The 18,289-nt window shown below is 41.7% G+C and overlaps 1 pseudogene; it reads right to left on the bottom strand.

Moving 5' to 3' along the window:
* Positions 1-1,079: 1,079 nt before the first annotated feature.
* LOC119000868 (uncharacterized) lies at positions 1,080-1,174 on the bottom strand (annotated as a pseudogene).
* Positions 1,175-18,289: the final 17,115 nt, after the last annotated feature.

The following is an 18,289-nucleotide window of genomic DNA, read 5'->3' as shown; positions in this document are numbered from 1 at the left end:
TCTGTGTCCACACCCTCTAAGCATAAGTGTGGGTGTCCTTGAGACCCAGGGGCTTCTTCTCACAAACAATCTGGACTCCACTGTCCCATCCACAAGGTATGGCTGTGTGCTGGGACCAGTCCTTCACACCTATCTGCCGCACAGGTAGATGGGGCAGGGGACACTTCAAGAGACAGCTAACCCTGCAGACCCTGATCTCCTCCACATCCTTCTCCTCACAGGCTCCCCATATGCTCCGACCTCTCAGTTGCAACAACGGAGTGCTGTTAGACCCCATCTGAAGTCACCTCGCCCATTCCTGGCTGTTGGCACCGGGACCACCTTGTTGTATAAGTAGGAAGTCCTGGTTTGTCTTCCTCAGGAGACCTGTTACTTTAAAACTCCAAAAGTCAGATTAGGAGTCTCCAAGTTTATTACAAGTTCTACCTGAACTTGGGGTGTTTACAAGTGTGTTCCCAAGTGGTAAGGAGCTGTTGGCCAATTTGCATTAGGATTAGGGGCAGTGGGGGTGGTATCAGTAAGTGCAACTTGTACTTAGGAGGTTTCTCTTTGACCAAATGATGAAGATCCAATGGTTTAACCAGCGGGGACTTGGCAACTTAGGGCTCCAGCAAAAGGGAGGATTGATAAGGAAGCCAGTTCCTTGTCCAGGGTCTTGGGTCTCCCAGCTGGTTTGTGATGTGAATTGAGGAAGTTTACTATAAAGGTCCCCAGACTCAGGGTCTCTATGTCAGTCCTAAATTGAGAGGGATGGTTTCCTCCATAGAGCAGAGAGCTTTCTGGTTACAGCATGAATAGATCTGACTACACTTGAGAGTGTTCACATCTCTCGTCCTTAGTCCTGATTTTCTAGGTCAATGGATTATTTTCCAAATTGTGAACAAAAGCCAGTTTTAAAAAAATGGGACTGGCCCTGACTGGTGTGGTTCAATGGACTGAGTGCCAGCCAACAGACCGAAAGGTTGCCAGTTCGATTCCCAGTCAGGGCACATGCCTGGGTTGCAAGCCAGGCCCCAAGTTGGGGGTGTTCAAGAGGCAACTGATTGATATATTTCTTGCACATCAATGTTTCTCTCCCTATCTTTCTCTCCACTTTTCATCTCTCTAAACATAAGTAAATATGTAAAGTCTTTTAGTAACAAACTATAGAAATGATCCCTGAAAGTATAGTCTTTAAATATGTAAAGTCTTTTTAAAAAATAGGACCAAATGCCAATGGCTTAATATACACTGTTCTACTGAATTATTATATTAAGTCCTTCTAAGAGGGTCTCAGAATGACGGGAGAAAAATCAGGAAGTGATTTTTATTCTACAGAGGCTGCATAAGTGGAAAGTTATTAATCAGATATAACCTAATCTTTTTAGGAATAAGAGTAACTTTGTCATGATAGCTGAAATGGAAGGAAATAGTACAATGATTAGAAGTCAATTCTATCCTGTACATATTCAGAGAAGGAGAAAACAATGCTGAATTCCATGGCAAAGCAGGGCCTGGTGAGGAGGAGAAAGTGAGGCTGTAAATACTTGGCTGTTGACAAACCCACTGACAACATCATATTCAGTAGACAAAAACTATAAGCATTCCCCTTATGATTGAAAAAGACTCAGATGTCCACTTTCACCTTTCTTATGCGGCACAGTATTGAAAACCCTCGCCATAACAATCAGAGAAAAAGAAAAGGTAAAGTCATCCAAATTGGAAAAGAAGTAAAAATGTCTTTATTTGCAGATAACATGATACCGTACATAGAGAACCCTAAAGATTCCACCAAGAAACTACTAGAATTAAATGAATTCAGCAAAGTAGCAGGATATAAAATTAATATCCAAATCAGTTGCATTTTTACATGCCAATAATGAGCTACCAGAAAGGAAAATTAAGAAAACAATCTCATTCACAATTGCTTCAAAAAAATACCTAGGAATAAACCTAACCAAGGATGTAACAGACCTGTACTTGGAAAATTATAAGACACTGAAGAAAGAAGTTGAAGAAGATACAAATAATTGGAAGCACATATGGTATTCATGGATAGGAAGAGTTAACATCCTTAAAATGTCTATAGATTCAACACAATTCCTATCAAGATTCTAATGATGTATTTCACAGAGCTATAATAAATATTTCAAAAATTCATATGGAACCACAAAAGACAGTGCATAGCAACAGCTATCCTGAGAAAGAAGAACAAAGTTGGAAGAATCATGCTACCTAACATCAAGCAATACTGTAAAGCTATAGTAGTCAAAACAGCATAGTATGGACATAAAAACAGAAACATAGATCATGGAACAGAACAGAGAGCCCAGAAATAAACCCACACCTTTATAGTCAATTACAATTTGACAGAGGAAGCAAGCACATAGAATGGGCTAAAGATATTTTATTCAATAAATAGTGTTGGGCCCTGGCTGGTGTAGCTCAGTGGATTGAGCACAGGCCTGCAAACCAGAGGATCACCATTCGATTCTCAGTCAGGGCACATGCCTGGGTTGCAGGCCGGTTCCCTGCAGGTCAACTCCCAGCAGGGGACACATGAAAGGCAACCATACATTGATGTTTCTCTTCCTCTCTCCTTCCTCTCTAAAGATAAATAAATAAAGAATGCTTTAAAAAAAATTAAAATAAATAAATAGTGTTGGGAAAATTGAACAGATATATGCAGTAAAATGAAACTAGACCACCTTCTAACACCACACACAAGAATAAATCTAAAATAGATTAAAGATTTAAATGTTAGACCTGCTTAACCCATAAAAATCTTAGAAGAAAACATAGGCAACAAAATCTTAGACACTGCTTACAGCAATATTTTATTTATATATCTCCTCAGGCAAGGAAAACACAAGAAAAAATAAACAAATGGGACTACTTAAACTAAAAAGTTTTTGCACAGCAAAGGAAAATATCAACAAACTAAAAAAGATAACACATGGAATGGGAGAACATAATCTGGTAAGAATTTAATATCTAAAATTTGTAAAGAACTTAGAAAACTCAAGGGCAAAAAAACCAAACAACCCAATTAAAAATGGTCAAAGAACCTGAATAGACACTTCTGCAAAGAGGACATACAGATGGCCAATAGACATATGAAATGATGCTCACCATCACGAATCATCAGAGAAATGCAAATTAAAACCACTATGAGATATCACCTCACACCTGTCAGCATGGGTATCACCAATAGATCAACAAACAAAAAGTGCTGGTGAGGATATGGAGAAAGGAGAACCCTTTTGCACTGTTGGTGAGAATGCAGACTGGTGCAGCCACTGTGGAAGACAGGATGGTATTTCCTCAGAAAACTAAAAATGGAACTGCCTTTTGACCCAGCAATTCTACTTCTGGGAATATATTTGAAGGAACCCAAAACACTAATTTGAAAGAACATAAGCACCCCTATGTTCATTGCAGCATTATGTACAATTGCCAAGATACAAAGGCAACCCAAGTGTTCATCAGTAGATCAGTGTATAAGACAACTATGAGACATTTACAGAATGAAATACTACTCAACCAAAACAAAAGAAAATTTTGTCCTTTGCAACAGCATGGATAGACCCGGAGAACATTATGCTAAGTGAAGTAAGCCAGTCAGAGAAAGACAAATACCATATGATTTCACTCATATAGAGAATCTAATGAACAAACTGAACAAGCAAAATAGAGACAGACTCATATATAGGGAGTAGGATGGCAGCTGTGGAGGGCGGTTGGGGGTGGAGGGGTTGAGAAAAAAGGAAAAAGGACTCATGGGCATGGACAGCAGTGTGGGGATGAGGGGGGAGTGAAGTATAAGGGGGATAAATAGTAATAGAAAAACAGACAAAAAAAATTCTTGGCTGTCAAGGAGCAGATGGCTGGCTTGCAAGTGTGCGTGGGCAGGAAATGTGCTAAATGGTATTGGCATATGTTTCCTCAAGTCTTTGACCTGCTCGTTTCTCAAAAGATTTTATTAAATGCTCAGCCTCGAAAGTTGTGACAGCGAAGAAAAGTTACATATGAAACAGGAAAAAATAGAAAGATTTACTGACACATGCACCTATCTCTTCTGTGTGTCACTGATCTGTATTATAAGTAATCAGTTTACTCATTCTGAAAAATATCAAAACACCACCTCAGATTTCCCATCCACTCCCCAGCCAACCACCACACCCAGTGGCGCTACAGTGCAAACAGAGGGCTGAGGGAGCATGCTGCTGGGCTGGAGGCCTGTGGGTGGGCAGAGTCCCTCTGACTCTCATCTCTGGACCATCCAAGGTGGGTGTGCATTGCGCAGCCCTGTGAGTAAAAACAGCACTACGGTTCTGAACAGTGTATTCAGTACAGTAATATACTTTCAAAGCACGATACCAGTTTTGCTCATGTTAGACCAAGACTTAGGCTTCTGTTTGAATCAATATTTGCTTTGACTGAGAAGTTGCCCATGGACCATTTTGCTATTTATCCTTGAGTCACTTTACTGTAAACTCCCTGAGGCCAGGACACTTCTCTACTCCTAGCACAGGGCTTCTAGCTTGAGCAAAAATGCTAATCATTCATTATCCAGTTGGTTGTTTGTAAATGTCTCACTAGATTATAAATTCTCTGATGGCCTGAGTCATGTCTTTTAGTTTAATGCTTTAGAGCAGCCAGTACAATGTCTGATAGTCTGTGGTGGACAGAATACACACTCTTCTCTCCCCAGTGGAAGAAGCGCTCAAAGATGAAAAACGGGCTGCTACTGGTCCACCTGCATGATGTTCCAGTAAATGGGCAGCACCCAGAGGATCTGACTGCGTTCCATCTATCTGTAAGGTGCAGGTGAAGGAACCCTAATACAGTCGTGTGCTGCTTGACAACAGGGAGACAATCTGAGAAACATGTCCTTGAGCCACTCGGTCTTTGTGTGAACATCGTAAAGTGCACTTACACAAAGCTGGATGGTGTAGGCTGTATGGTTCAGCCTATTGCTCCTAGGCTACAAGCCTATGTTACTGTAAAAACAACATATGACTAGGTCAAGTGCAGGGGAAAATGATGCAATCAAGAGATGCAATGAACACAAGAGGTATGAGGCTGCTGCTGGTGTAAAATAGCATACTGTTTTACAACAAACTTTTTTTTAGAAGTAGAAAGAGTACACTCTAAAACAACAGTAAACAGTATAGTAGAGTAAATATGCAAACCATTGACGTAGTTGATTACTATTAAGTACTACGCACTGTACATAATTGCCTAAATTACACTTCTATCCCACTGGCAGCACAGTGGGTTTATTTACACCAGCATCACCACAGACATGTGAGTAATGCATTGCACTACGACCCTATGATGGCTGTGACATCACTAGGAACTAGCAATTTTTCATCTGGCTTCATGGATTGAAATACTTAATATTGTTCATTCTTTTTTGTTATGAAATATAACACATGCATAAAAGTACATAAAAGATCAATGTACAGTTTAATGAAATATTATAAAGCAAATTCCCGTTTAGTCACCATTTAAGTCAAACACTAGAAATTGCCAACATTCCAGAGCTCCACCATCTTCCACACCCCCACCCTGTCACAATGCTCTTTGTCTCCTCTAGAGGGAGCCACTGTCTGACTTTCTTTATAGTTTTTGGCACCTATGCACACATGTTTTCCTTACCTGCCTTTTACATAATTTTAGCACTTAAGCATGTGTACAAAATATAGTTTTTGACTTTGTAAAAATGGAATCATGTACTACATATTATTTTATTTCTGACTTTGTTCAATATGATATTTTTAAGATTCGGCCAAGTTCTTCTGTATACCTGTTGTTTATTCATTTCCTTTGCTCTATAATATTCCACCATTTCATTATTGATTTTATTGCTCAAGGATGTTGGGTATTTCTAGTTTGGGGCTATAACCAACTATGCTGCTAAACACATTCTTGTCCCCTTGCTAAGGACATGTATAAGCACACATTTCTCTAGGGCAGTGGTTCTCAAAATGTGGTCCCAGAAGGCACCATCGGTATCACCTGGGGACTTCATAGAAAGCCATATCCTTGGGCCCCCTTCTGCCCTACAGAATCAGAAACTCTGCAGGTGGGGTCTGCCCATCTGTGTTTTAATAAGTCCTCCAGACAATGGCGGAGCACACCAAAACTCGAGAAGCACTGGGGAGTATCTATCTTAACCTAAGCTTGGAACTGATTATCTGGGAAGGTCAGGTTATATATGCAAATTTCTCCAAGGTAGGCAACCCGTTTAGACTCTCATGACAGAGTACAAGAGACACCCATTGCCAACCCCCCCACCCCCCACCCCCACCCCTGGTCCTCACCACAGCCGCCAGAGAAAGGGGAAAGGGGTGTATCACAAGGTCTCTGTGTGTCCACAGTTGCCTTTCACCAATTGCGTACCTTCCTACCCTTTTCCTACATTTATTATCCATTCAGGTCTCCTCTTTTGGGGAACATGTTTTCCATTCTTTGCTGGATATTGTTACTCTAGGTTCAAGTCTTTTGCTGCTTATAGGTTTCTATCTGTAGGGTTGGCAGATGACCTCAAGGCCAAGACTGCTTCCATGCTGGCTTGTCCCCTAGGTTTTCCCTTCTCTTTGGCCTTGTTATTCTTTCTTGTCTTGTTCTTAGTTTTCTTTTTTAAGAATATAATTTTAAACAATATTTATCCATTTTAAATATTTTTAGAGAGAGGAAGATGGCGACGGAGTAGGACAGAGAGGATGCCATTTCCCCCATGCATGTGGGAGAAAATCCTGGCCCATCTACGGAGGAACAGCGCAAATAGCCAACAGTTTCCAGCATATATGAAAATAAGAGACCAGAAATTGTATCGGACACTAAAAAACCAGACGTTAAAGAGACGCCTGCAGGACAGTAGGGTCTCAGGGACCGGAGCGGATACAGGAGTGGCAGCAGTCTCAGCCTGCCGGCGCCCAGCGGGTCTACCTTGGACTCTTTAGGAGCTCCGGACCTTAGAGTCAGGTCACCAGCTCCCTCCCTCCCCGGCCAAGCAAGGTTGGGCAACACCACTGGGAGAGACCTGTTGGCTTGACTTTACAGAGAGGGTGATAAGGACAAAGGGCCGTGATCAACCGTGAAGTCTGTGGTCGCTAGCTTGGGAGAATTGAGAGGCGTATTGTTGGGCTCGGACTCCAACAGTCACTGGTCTGGCTGGGGGATAGGGCTGTGCTGAGTGGCAGGCTTTCTTACGGAGAAATTTTTTGGAAAGTAAAGTGAAGGATTCTCCTGCCACAGCTGCTTGGCTTGCTCCCCACCCAGCCTGGCAGCAATCCCAAGATTGGGCGGGGGGCCTGGAGTTCCCTCACAGAACTGGGAAGGGTCTGCACCCAAACTCGTGGGACCCAGGCAGCCTGGCCATCGAGCCCCGCATCCCAGCCCACGGTGATGACGCCTGGGGATAGAGTGCTCTGAGGAGGACCTAGATCCCCTTCGTGGGGCGCTGGAGAGAGGCACTGGGGAGAGGTGCCGGGTTGGCTCTTGGGAGCATGCTCACAGAAAGACCACACCAATCACCCCTCAGCCTGCTGCAGCCAGCGAGACCAGAAAAACCAGTTTGGCCAGTTTGAAACCAACAAAAGATGGGGTTTTTTTGTTTGTGGTGGGTTTTTTTCTTTTTTTTTAAGTAATCTTTTATCTCTTTAATTTTATTATTGTTTTATCTTTCAATACCTTTTCCCTCTCTTTTCTTCTTTCTTGTTTTACTCTTTCTTCCTTTCTTTCCAAACTTATCCTTCTTCCTCCCTTCTCCTGCCTTTTTTTTCTTTTACCCACAAGTGACACAAACAACTTAGAACTGCGAAAAGACCAGAGTTGGACCCAAAGAGGGGGCATACCAACAGTAGAGACAGAGAGACAAATTTCACTTTGCTATAGCAGACAAGCCATAAGTTGCTGCATACTTGTATATTATTATTATTATTTTTCATTATTCTCTCATCTTTTATATTTTAATAGTATCTTTGTATTCCTCCTCTTTCTGTATAGGCTTCTTTGCCTTAGCTGGTTATACTGTACCATTTGACACAAATGTATTGTACCAAAGAGAGAACAGGTTTCCCCCGTTCTCTCTTTCACAGTGTATTGCCAATTTTCTATACTTCATGTCACTTGTGTTCTTTTAGTATACTACCCAAAGTGCTATACCCCCTAGTCATATTACCCAGATCACATAGAGTCTGTCATATGACTGTTGCTCTAATATCATTGTAAATAATAGCTCTCTTACAACTGTAAATACTTCACAACACACCTCCTAGATCTTAGCCCACTTCACAGTTTCCTGTGACTGTAAATATCACAAAATACTCTCCTGCTGTCATAAACCATTTTGCCTCCCCCTCCAACTGATCACACACACACAAAAGGAGTAGGTAGAAGTGATGAACACCAGGATACACACTGGAAGAAGAAACCCAACAACAAAGGAACCACCAACAGATAACAACAGAAGAATGTGAAGGAGGGAGTAGAAATCACACAAATCTCAATCCAACAACTATCTGGAAATACAACTAAATAGTGGAGAAACCTACCCAGTACAAACAACTGAACAAGACCAAAAGAGAATCCTCAAAACCTTGTACACATGAAAGAACTAGCTTCAACACAACCTGCCCTCACCAGTACAACAAATTAAAACAGGTGGTGGGCACAGGGACCCTCAGTTAACCAGCTGGAGGGAAAGACCCACAAAACAACTAAAACCCAAAGACAAACACAGAGCCAACTTAAAAGACAGCCCAAGACCAGTGAGCTTGGAAGATTAAGGAGACTACACCACCAAAGCTCACAGGTATTATACCAGAGAAGTTCACACCATAAACCCAAGAAACCAGAACGAATCACTTTAAGAAGCTGAAGATAACAAGAAGAGTCTCACAAACAATGGGAAGACAAAAAAACAATCCCCAAACAAAAGGAAAGGAGGAAGCCTCAGAAAGAATGTTAGATGAAATAGAGGCAAGTCATTTATCAGATATTGAATTCAAAGCACTGGTTATCAGGAAGTTCAAAGAGCTCACAATGAACTACCAGAAACTACAGGGGAGCTACAAAGAACTCACTGCAAACTATATCAACATAAAAAAGGAAATAGAAACTATCAGCAAGGGCCTAGAGGAAATGAAGAATACAATTTCAGAGCTGAAGAACACGGTAGAAGGAATCAAAAGCAGGATCAATGAAGCAGAAGATCGGATCAGTGAGTTGGAGGACAAAGTAGAAAAAAACACCCAGAGAGAGCAAGAAAAGGAAAAGAGGTTCAAAAAGAATGAAGAGGGGTTAAGAGAAATGCAAGACAATATGAAATGTAATAATATCTGAATAATAGAGATACCAGAAGAAGAAGAATAAGGGATAGAAAACCTATTTGAAAAAGTAATAATGGAAAACTTCCCTCATTTGATTGAGAGAAAAAGTCACACAAATTCAGGAATCACAAAGAGTCCCAATCAAGAGGAACACAAAGAGACCCACTTCAAGACACATCATCATTAAAATGGCAAAATTCCAAGATAAAGAGAGAATCTTAAAGGCAGCAAGGGAGAAAAAGGAAGTAACATACAAGGGAGCCCCAATAAAGTTAGCTGCTGACTTCTCAATGGAAACGCTCCAAGCAAGAAGAGAATGGCAAGAAATATTCCAAGTAATGAGAACCAGAGGCCTACAACCAAGGCTACTTTACCCAGCAAGGGTCTCAATTAAGAGAGAAGGCCAAATAAAGAGCTTCCAAGACAAAAGAAATCTAAAAGAATACCTCCACCAAACCAGCTCTGCAAGAGGTGCTTAAAGGACTGCTTTAAGGAAAGGAAGGAAAAGAGAGAGAGAGAGGAACACAGGTACAAAAATGGCAATGAATAAGTACCTATCAAAAATAATCCTAAATGTAAATGGATTAAGTGCTCCAATCAAAAGACATAGAATAGCTGAATGGATAAGAAAGCATGATCCACACATATGCTGCCTACAAGAGACCCACCTCAGGACAAAAGACCTACACAGACTAAAAGTGAAGGACTGGAAACAAATTTTTCAAGCAAACGGACAGGGAAAAAAAGCCAGAGTAGCAATACTCATATCAGAGAAAATAGACATCAAAAAAGGTCCATAAAGAGAGACCCAGAAGGTCACTTCATAATACTCAAGGGAAGAATCCAGCAAGAAGACATAAACACCATAAATATATATGCACCCAACATAGGAACACCCAAATATATAAAGAAAATATTAGAGGACTTCAAGAAAAATATTGACAGCAACACAATTATAGTAGGGGATTTTAACACCCCACTGTCAAAAATGGACAGATCTTCCAAGCCAAATATCAACAAAGATATAGCAGCATTAAACAACATCCTAGATGAAATGGACCTAATAGATATATATAGAGCCCTTCATCCCAAAGTAGCTAAATACACATTCTTTTCAAATTTTTGTATACCAACAATGAAACAACAGAAGCAGAAATCAAGAAAAAATCCCATTCAATATAGCAAAAAGAAAAATAAAATACCTAGGAATAAACCTAACCAAGGAGGTTAAAGACCTCTATGCAGAAAACTATACAACACTGAAGAAAGAAATCAAGGAAGACACAAACAAATGGAAACATATACCATGTTCATGGATTGGAAGAATTAACATCATCAAAATGTCTGTACTACCCAAAGCAATTTATAGATTCAATGCAATACCTATTAAAGTACCAATGACATACTTCACAGACATTGAACAAACAATTCAAAAATTTATATGGAACCATAAACAACCTTGAGTAGCAGCTGCAATTTTGAGAAAGAAGAACAAAGTAGGAGGGATCACAATACCTGATACCAAACTGTACTACAAGGCCACTGTAATCAAAACAGCCTGGTACTGGCATAAAAACAGGTACATAGACCAATGGAACAGAACAGAGAGCCCGGAAATAAACCCAAGTCTCTACAGTCAATTGATATTTGACAAAGGGGGCAGCAACATAAAATGGACTAAAAATAGCCTCTTCAACAAATGGTATTGGTAGAACTGGACAGCTACATGCAAAAAAAGAAATGAAACTCAAGCACCAACTTACACCATACACCAAAATAAATTCAAGGTGAATAAAAGACTTAAATATAAGCCACAACATCATTAACATCCTAGAGGAGAACATTGGCAGAAAAATCTCAGATATTTCATGCAGGAACATTTTTACTGATATGTCCCCTAGAGCAAGGGACATAAAGGAAAGAATAAACAAATGGGATCTCATAAAAATAAAAAGCTTTTACACAGCTAAAGAAAACAGTATTAAAATAAAAAGAGAACCAACTATATGGGAAAATATATTTGCCAATGATGCCTCAGACAAGGGTTTAATCTCCAAAATATACAAAGAACTTACACGACTCCACTCTAAAAAGACAAGCAACCCAGTTAAAAAGTGGGCAAAGGACTTGAACAGACATTTGTCCAAGGGGGACATACAGAAGATCCAGAGACATATGAAAAGATGCTCAATATCGCTATCTATCAGAGAGATGCAAATTAAAACCATAATGAGATACCACTTTACACCAGTCAGAATGGTCATCATAAACAAAGCAACAAACAACAGGTGTTGGAGAGGGTGTGGGGAAAAGAAGACCCTAGTTCACTGTTGGTGGGATTGCAGACTGGTAAAACCATTACGGAAAACAGTATGGATTTTCTCAGAAAACTAAAAATGGACCTGCCTTTTGACCCAGCAATTCCACTGTTAGGAGTATATCCTAAGAACCCTGAAACACCAATCCAAAAGAACCTATGCACCCCAATGTTCATAGCAGCACAATTTACAATAGCCAAGAGTTGGAAGCAACCTAGGTGCCCATCAGTAAATGAATAAATCCAAAAACTATGGTACATTTACACAATAGAATTCTATGTAGCAGAAAGGAAGAAGGAGCTCCTACCCTTTGCAACAGCATGGATGGAACTGGAAAGCATTATGCTGAATGAAATAAGCCAGGAGGTGAAAGACAAATACCATATGATATCACCGTTAACAGGAAGCTAAACAACAAAGCAAACAAGCAAGCAAAATATAACCAAAGACACTGAAATGGACATCAGGTGGACAGTGACCAGAGTGGAGAGGGGAGGGAATTTCAGGGGAAAAGGGGAAGGGTTTACAAGTATAAAGGACACATGGACAACAACTAAGGGGGTTGGAAATGGGAGAGAGGTGGGGAGCACTGGGCGGGGGGTGGGCTGGGATGGGAGTAAAAGACAGAAAACTGTACTTAAACAACAATTAAATTAAAGAAAACAGAACATATTTTTAAAATACGTATTATGTCAGGTTTTTTAGTAGGTAGGTTGATCAGAATAAGTTTATCTACCATTCTTGGAGAAGGCTCACCTGCGTGTTGAAAGGGGGACAGTGGCAGTTGCTTTAAGAAGGGAAGTGACTTGATGATAAGAAAAGTAGAGTAACCCCAGAATTAGCACAACTTTTTATGTCTGGAATTAATGAGACAAAACATGTTAATTATGTGAGTCACAAGGAGGAAATCTTACTTTTGTACTGTGTTTACTCAGTACTCCTAATCCATTTATTCACTCAATTAATAGTTATTGAATATCTACTGTGTGCCAGGCTACACAAGGCCCCTGTATGTGCAGGGCCTGGAGTCCAGTGGGAAAGACAGAAGGTAAAGGAAGCAATAAACTAACACGTGATGCATTTCATCATAGAGAAGGTGGGGCTAGGATGCAGGTAGTGGAGGCACCTACCCTACATGCCAGGAAAGATGCTCAAGGGAGGTGGTGTAAAGCTGATGCCTGAAGGACGAGGGGCTGGATGAAGAACCAATGGAGGGCCTTAGGAGACACAGTATGTACTGAGGCCTATGGGGCACAGGTGAGCAGCAATCAGAGCCCACCTGAGAGCCTGAGACATTTGCAAGCCACGGGAGAGAGTTTGGGTCATATCCTAAAGGCAGCATAAAACCACTGAAATGTTTTAAGCAAGGAAACCATATGACCACGGTGATGGTTAATTTTATGTGTCCACATGACAGGGCCCAGATATTTGGGGTCCAGATATGCTTAACCGTATTTTGTGGTATGTCTATAAGATGTTTCCAGTTAAGAGGAGCATTTGAATCTATGGACTGAGTAGATTGCCATCTTGAACGTAATTTTATTCAGAAAGCACATCCAATGATTAAACAGAAACAATGCGGGGGCACCATCCTCGTGAGGGTGTTTTCCCATCTCGCCCAGCCCAGCATTATTCGTCGGGCATTAAGCATATCCCCAGACTGCTCGATACAACATCTTGTTTCTCACATGCAGATAAATGCACGGCTTTTTAACAACATGTTGTTGTAGCCTTAGAGATTTCCAGCTTCTACAATGTAAGTTGTTTTTTTCTCCATGTAACCAGGCTCAGGATCAATAAAGTAAGAGCATAATGACTTTCCCTGCTTTATTTTAGTAGGTTATCTGATACTATTTGCTTTTTTAGTCTCAGTGAATGTTGACGTCTCCTGGGAGGCAGAGATGATATCTCTTCGAGAAACTCATTCCTCCCCACTCCTAAAAAAAAGCCAGCCAGGACAAAGGATTCTGAGCCCTATTGGTCATTTTTTAAGTGGCTTTCGAACAAGTGCTAGCTCAGCCTAATTTCAACCATAATCATTTGCCTTGCCATTGCTGTACATGGTGGGGGTTGCATCTTTCTCCTAGAACCCCCAGCTTCTGTAAGGACCGGGACCGGGACTCTGTTTTGTAACAGGGTGTCTGGCCTCACTGTTCCTCTGGAGCCCTCACTCCCCTTACTGACAGCTCAGGGACAAATTTCAGAACCAGGGCACAAGAAATTCTGCTGAGTTATTAAATGGGAGGGAAAAATAAATTTTTCCGCGTACATCCTGGTTTACTCAGGCTGCAGTAAGCTTATTATGTCACGAGGGCTCCATACATGTATGTCCCTTCCTCATTAAAAAAAAAAAAAGATTTTACTTATTTATTTATAGAGAGGGGAAGGGTGGGAGAAAGAGGGAGAGAAACATGTGAGAGAGAACTGAACCCACAACCCAGGCATGTGCCCTGCCTGGGAATGGAACCAGCGACCTTTTGCTTTGTGGGACGACACCCAACCAACTGAGCCACACTGATCAGGGCCGTTCCTCATGTCTTAAACCATCCACTTCGTCCAGTTTTTCCTCCTTCCTGATTTCTTCAAGTGCTTTTTTCAGATGAGTAAGGCTTCCCAGAAAATTCCTCGGTAGCTGCCCTGCCTGCTTGAGAAAATGAGATTCCACTTGGAATAATTACCCTCGGATGCCCATTCTTTGGGCTGTGGCGCTTAATTCAGTTTCATAGCCAGCATTTCTTCTTCCATATGGGGCTGTGCAGACACCTTGACAGTGGTGCCCAAGAATGCTTGTCAAAGGACTTCTCATCAACAATCACACAAAACAGTTGTTTTTCAGGAAGCATCAGTGGTATTTTTTTATGAATTCTCCTCATGCTTTGACCACAGTCAGAGTCTGGGCTCTCATTTTGTATATCACCAGACTGAGGAACAAAGAAATAGATCTTTTGAAAGCCATAAACTTGGTAGCTGGAATGCCTGGCTGCTGGACCAGGTCCAGTGTGGCTGTGAAGACAGTATAGACGTTAAGTAGCTATGTGACCTTGAGCAGGTCACTCCCCCTGCTTCCTCATCTCTCTGAAGGAAGAAGTTGAATTAACGGACAGGTCTTGGAGGTGCTACCATTTCCTGATTTCTGGTTTCATCTCCCACAGGACTACGAGCATACATTTAAATGTACAATTTGCAACTTATGTATGTAATGGAAAAAATCCTTTTTTTCATAATGTTATAATTTGCAACAGGGGGAAGCATGTTGGGTGAGTAGATTTATAAAGAAAACTCTGTAGAAATCACCAAGAAAATACAGCTCTTGAAAGCTTTATCTACCAGATCGTCTTTCACAGCTTTTCCACTGGGGAAATGTGACCCTCCCTTACTTGGCTCCGGGAATCGGCCAAAGGGGCAAAGAAGGTCCTTTTCGGAAGTCCCGTTTTGAGCACCAGGTGCTTCCGGTCTTTCCAGCTGCAATTGCTCAAACACTGAGCACAAAGTGTCAAACTTGGAGCAGCTTTCTTTCCTCCTCAATGTTTGTGAGATAGACAATCTACTCATTTGCCCTGCTTCCAAAATCGTGAGTTAACCCAACCAAAGATGAAAATTCAGCACACAAGTCCTAGAATAAATGCATTTAATTAAATTCATTTTCTTTTGAATGAAATCTGCCCTCTCCTTATTTGTATTCGCTGAGTAAATTTTGAACAACAGAATGAAATATGTAGAATGAATATGGCTTCCTTCACTACCCTTTTTCTGAATATTTCTAGATTAGTATTTCTTTTTTTTTAAGTAAAGATTTTATTTATTTATTTTTAGAGAGAGGGGAAGGGAAGGAGAAAAAGAAGGAAACATCAATGTGTGGTTGCCTCTCACACACCCCCTACTGGGGACCTGGCCTACAACCCAAGCATGTGCCTTGCCTAGGGAATAAACTGGTGACCCTCTGGTTCAGAGGCCAGTGTTCAATCCACTGAGCCACACCAGCCAGGCTCAGTGGATTCATGGACCCGGGATTCATGGACCCCTCCCAGGGAGTTTACTATGCATTCTTTCCTGATGGTATCAGGAAAGATGCTATTCTTTCCTGAGTCGTATCCTCTGACTAGAGTCAAAAGCGTTTCATGTCAATGTCTATTCCTGTATTTTTCCTTTTTAATTTTTTTTTGGACTGGGAAGAAATTGCAGAGTTTTCATTCTATTTTTAAAGCAGGCCATGAATCTCAGAAGGATAAGAATTGTCGCTCTAGGTATTAATTTATAGGACTTGACTTGTTGACACTATCAGAGTTGTTTTTTTCCACTTCCTTAGTGGTTAGACGGTAGCTAGGTGACCTGAATTGAACTGAGGTCTTCATTTGAACTAACAAGTGCCTTAGGTTTAAAAATTACCCAAATTTCTAAACTGTCAGCTCTGTAGATAAGATCTTCTACTGGTCCAGGGAGATGGGGAATTCCACGTAGTCTGTATTAAGCATCTCTTTATGACCAATTTGGTGAAAAGTTAACATGTCACATTTATTGATCTTAAGAAAATCCTTTGTAAAATGAATATGGGCAAGACTGAATATCCTAGGGCCTGCAATCCTTTTAAAATTGCGTGTCTTTGGAAAGATGGTTATACACGTTTCTTGTTTCTCTTCACCAAGCAAGAAGAATGCTGTAGACAGTCTTTTGGCTCTGCCGTTGAGCTCCCGAGTCAGATGATTTCAGTGTCACTTTTACATGTTTCCCTTTCCTTTTCCTCCTTGCTGTCCGTAAGTTTTGAATTTTGATGGAGGTTAAGTGCATAAAATGCCTCTTGGGAATATGTTGGCAGAAACTGAGTAAAAACACAGCGATTTCATGAAATAATCTGACCTGTAAAAAGTAACGCTACTTATAATTGATGCTAAGATGCTTCCTCTTTCTTTTTCCAAAATCCACAAAATTAATCACCTTACCATAGCTGCATTAGTCATTTGGGACTGTGCTCTTTTAAATGAACTCCAAGTGCGTACCGGGGTCTATACCTCAAGGAATCCACAGGAAAGCAGTCTTCCTGTAGATGACCTCTCCTGGTGGGAACCTCCGTTTCCTTTCATTCGTGCATTACTGGGCCCCTCCTGAGGGACACTGGGAATTACCGAGGAAGCCCACGGTACAGGGCCCAATCCTGTGGAGCGCTCCGTCTCACTCGGTAGCCAAGATCTGCAACACGAACCAGCGAGGGAGCAATGTGTGGAACCCTCATTTAGTTCAATAGGAAGACGGAAGAAGACCGAATTGGAGGCACTGGAACAGTTGGAGACAGGTTTCTAAATCTGTGCTTGTACATGGCCCAGGAGCTGGAGAAAGTACGTGAAACCGGGCAACAGGCACAGCAGAAGCTCTCCTGGGAACAGTGAAGGAAGATGCTGGAAAGAATAGAACTGGCCTGGAAAAGTGGGTGGAAACACAAGCTGAAGGGAGGAACCTGGGGCTGATGGTGGCAAGGGTTGAGTCTTGTTCCTACTGGTACTATAGCTGCTAAAGAAAGAGCAGGGGAAAGGGATGGACTCCAGAAGCGGTGAGGACCCCCTTAACTTCAGGGAGCACTGAAGGTTTGGACAGGTGCAGGGTAGAGGGAAATGCAACGGAGGAGGGTGTTAGGTGTTGAAAGAGGGAAGAGGAGGAGGAGGGCCAGGAGGAGGGGGGAGGCAATAGCTTTATTTTATTAGATTCATGCTTGTGACCAAGATGTCATGGTACTGACCCAACTGGGTGGCATTTCTCTTTATGGAATGCTTCCATGGCTATGATAGCTTTCCATAGAACAAACCCAGCGCCTCAGGGGTGCTTTGATCTTCCTAACCAGGATTTCCCCCACCGGGACTCAGAACTCCTTGACATACAAAAACATCTTCTCTCACCCCTAATCATTCAGGAGGTGATCAATAAATACATGAATTAAACAGAATTGAAGTTTCTATACATACAGTTTTTGAAAGATGACCTTGATTTTTTCCTGAGTGGATTCCTTAATTTTGACTCCTGTGTACACTTGCAGTCAATGTAAAGGGTACCGTCCAGCCACCTCATACTCATTAAGGATAGCTACTATTACAAAACAGAAAACAACAGGGGTCAGGGAGGAGGTGGACATGTTGGAACCGTCGGTGGGAATTCAAAATGGCGCAGCTGCTGCGGAAAACAGTGGGCAGTCCCGCGAAAGGTGAAGCGTAGGGCTAACATCGATTCTGCTGTTCTGAATGCACGTCCACAAGAATTGAAAGCAGAGCCTCGAAGACATACCCATGCACCCGTGTTTGTAGCAGCATCGCTCACAGTAGGGAAAACGTGGAAGCAACCCGAGCATTCATCACCAGATGACAGATAAGCGAGATGGGATCAATACACGCCATGCAAGATTACTGAGCCTTAAAAAGGAAGAAAATTCTGATACATATGACATGAACCTCGAGGACATCATGCTGAGTGAATTAAACCAGCCACAAAATAACAAATACTGTATGATTGCATGTATGTGAGGCATTTCCTGTTCACAAACACAGAACGCAGAATGGCGGTTCCCAGGGGTGGGGAGGGGGAGCTCTTGTCAGAGGCAGACAGCTTCAGTTGTACGGGAGGAACACGTGGTGGCCACGGGTGGTGGTGGTGGTTGGACAACAGGGCAAA

This window comes from Sturnira hondurensis, unplaced genomic scaffold, assembly GCF_014824575.4.
Source record: "Sturnira hondurensis isolate 20B ecotype Veracruz unplaced genomic scaffold, ASM1482457v3 Scaffold0016284, whole genome shotgun sequence".
Classification (NCBI taxonomy): Eukaryota; Metazoa; Chordata; class Mammalia; order Chiroptera; family Phyllostomidae; genus Sturnira; species Sturnira hondurensis.
The sequence above is the reverse complement of the archived record's forward strand: the minus strand, read 5'-3'. Positions and strand labels throughout refer to the sequence as shown.